We start from the raw sequence: 3,297 nt of genomic DNA on the forward strand, positions 1-3,297 counted from the left end.
TTCCAGCTAAGGACAAATGTCTAAAATTTTATGGGGTTCCCTATGCGACTAAAGTGTTTCACAGGTAAGTTTAAAGCCTCAGCACCTCATTTTAGTCCTATGGCAGGTATCAGATTATCTCTTTTACAGATAAACCTGAGCATCCTTTAAAGCTTGCATTATCTACCTTATCCTATATCCTATTTTACTCCCCTTCAGCCATTGCTGAAGCAGGAATGGCCAAAATGAAGTTCAATCCCTTTGTCACTTCTGACTGAAACAAGAACCGAGTAAAGGCATTTCAATGCACCTTTCCACATTCACAGGAAATTTGTCTTCCCCTCTTTCCAAAGAGCTGAGTCAGAAGTACAATATGTGATCTAATGCCGATCCTAAAGGATGATGAGGTGCAGGTTGTATGAGGACACTAGAAAGGTCAACCGACTGGCAAAGTGGTCCAGGTTTATAGGAAGAAGTATGCCATCTACACTGAATGGGTACAGTGGGGAAAGGCCAATGGCACCACTGTCCACATGGGCATTCACCCCACAAAAGTAGTTATCACCAGGCTGAAACTGGACAAAGACCACAAAAAGATCCTGGAATGGAAAGCCAAATCCCACCAAGTAGGAAAGGAAACAGGCAAAGATAAGGAGAAAACAGTTGAGAAGATGTATGAATGAAGTAATGTTATATACAACATTCAAAAAACTTTTAAATGAAAAAAATACTATTTTGCTACTTAAGTTCTCAAGCTGTAGATCTAGTTGTCATTTGGTAGGAAATAGAAGGTACCATATGTGCTCTTTAAGCTCCCTGTGCTCCTTCCCCTGGTATTAATTTACAGCCTTGAATAACCCAGTCCTCTAGATTAACCTACCTCTAGCCATTAGCAGACCATGAGATGTTACAGTTGTTATTACATCAACTTCAGTCCCAATTACATGCTCTCTCCCTTAATCATTCTGAGGAAACAAAATGTCATGCTGAAAACAACAAGGATAGCCTCTAGCCAACAGCTAGCTAGGAACTATGGTTCTCAGTCTAATAACTCCCCAAAAAGCTGAACACCAACCATGTGAATTTGAAATTGGATCCTTTCCCAGTTTGTCATGTATTTAAAACCCTCTCCTTGGTCAATATATTGATTACAGCTTCATATGAGGCAAAACTACATGGTAAAAAATATGGGTGGTATAAGGGTTGCTTAGTTTTGTGGAACTGGGAATAGATCCCAGGGCCTTGCACCACATTAGACTCTAATGCCAGTCTTTGTACGTGTTCTTTTGAGGTAACTTAATAAGCAATTAAACACACTACTATAAAATTACAGGAATATTTTACAATTTAAAATTGTGGAGTATTTATTTTGTAATAGACTCTTAAAAGATAGACTGTTCTAGAGAAACAGATCAAAAAGATATATAACCAAAACATAAAGCCTTGATTTACACTATATGTTTAAAGCCAAGATTGTGAAGACATTTATAGGGCAAATAAGAAAAATTCTGAAAATCTGCCATTTTATGGATATGTGTTAAGATTCTTCTCATGGTGATAGGCATTATCAGGTCCCAGAGCTCAAAGGTAGCCATGCAAGCCCAACAGCAAACAACCAGTACTGTTAAGCTATTATGCCCAGTAGGTTTGATGTATTACATGTGACTTTCATTCTGGGTGATACTCAGTAGTTGGGTTTGAACTGAGGGTCTTCCCACTTCAGCCATGCCTCTGGCTTTTCTTTTTTTATTTACTTTTTTGTCAGTTGTAGTGCTTGAGCAGGGCCTAGGTGCTATCTCTGAGCTCTTTTGCTCAAGGGTAGCATTATACCACTTTGAGCCACAGCTCCATTTCCTGATTTTTAATAAGTTTACCAGAGATAGTTTCACAGGGATTTTTCTGTTCTGGCAGACTTCAAACCTGCGATCCTCAGATCTCAGCTTCCTGCATAGCTAAGATTACAGGCTTGAGCCACAGTTCTTTTTGCTTAAGATTATTTAAGAATTCATTTTTTACCTAGTCCATCTGGATTGAGATCCATCTATCTAGAGCCTCTTTTTTTTCCATCATGGGGCTTGAACTCTGGGTCTAGGTGTTGTCCCTCAACACTTCAGCTCAAGGCTAGTGCTCTACCACTTATTTGAGCCACAGCACCACTTCCAGTTTTCTAGTGGTTTATTGGAGATAAGAATCTCATGGAGGGACTGGGAAGGTGGCTCAGTGGTAGAGTGCTTGTCCTGCATGCATGAGGCCCTGGGTTCAATTCCTCAGCACCACATAAGCAGAAAAAAAAAAGCTGGAAGTGGCGCTGTGGCTCAAGTGGTAGAGTGCTAGCCTTGAGCTGAAGAGCTTAGGGACAATTAACGCTCAGGCAGAGTTCAGGCCCCACAACCAACAATAACAAAGAAATCTCACGGACTTCTCCCCAGGCTGGTTTTGAACGGCAATCCTCAAATCTCAGCATCCTGCATAGCTAGGATTACAGGCGAGAACCACAGGCGCTCAGACTAGAGCCTCTTGAGTAGTCAGAACATGGAAATAAACCACAATACTCAGCTGATTGCTTAAGATGGTTCCTGAAAACTTTTTGTCTAAGTTACCCTCAAATGGAGATCCTATGGATGTCTGCCAAGCTGGAGTTATAAGTATGAGCCACCATGCCTGGCCCTTACAAGTGTTTTTGACTAAGATATTTTCAATTTCTGATAGGTTTATCAGAACAAATCCCATCATAAACTGGAGAACACTTGTACTTTGAATATTCACTGTACTTTCAATTTTCATGTATGAACATTCAAGGGAAAATCATGAGAACATGTTTAATGGAAAAAATCTTCAAAGCTGTAATTACAGCCATAGCTATCTTGCATATAATTTTCTACAAAAATACATTAGAAATTCATTATTAAAGAATGAAGACTCTTTCTAACTTTAATTGGGAAAATTCTCTCTCAAGATTTATAGGGAGGAGACTAAAGGTCTATCATTTATTTCCTCACAAAATAACCATAGGCAGAAACCTACCTCTGTCTCACCTCTGTCCTACTAACTTGTCTGAACACTCAAGGCCAGTATACTGTACCTTAATTTTTCACCCAAGGTTAGCACTGTATATAAAGTCTTTCTCAGGCTAGTGTCAAAGCATGATTCTCAGATCTCAGCATTCTAAGAAGCTAGAATTACAGGTGTGAGCCAATACCTAGTTTACAGAGTTTTTATTTGGGTGTTATGTGTGTTGCACTCAATAGATGTCCTTAATATTGGGGTGGAGGAGGTAATCATAGAAAACCTTAAAAGAAAACCTAGCACTGAGGGTAT

The 3,297-nt window shown here is 39.5% G+C and overlaps 1 pseudogene; it reads left to right on the forward strand.

Moving 5' to 3' along the window:
* The first annotated feature begins 224 nt into the window (after positions 1–224).
* LOC138816012 (large ribosomal subunit protein uL24-like) lies at positions 225–662 on the forward strand (annotated as a pseudogene).
* Positions 663–3,297: the final 2,635 nt, after the last annotated feature.

Source organism: Dipodomys merriami, unplaced genomic scaffold (assembly GCF_024711535.1).
Source record: "Dipodomys merriami isolate MVZ:Mamm:240054 unplaced genomic scaffold, mDipMer1.0.p SCAF_11, whole genome shotgun sequence".
In the NCBI taxonomy this organism is placed as follows: Eukaryota; Metazoa; Chordata; class Mammalia; order Rodentia; family Heteromyidae; genus Dipodomys; species Dipodomys merriami.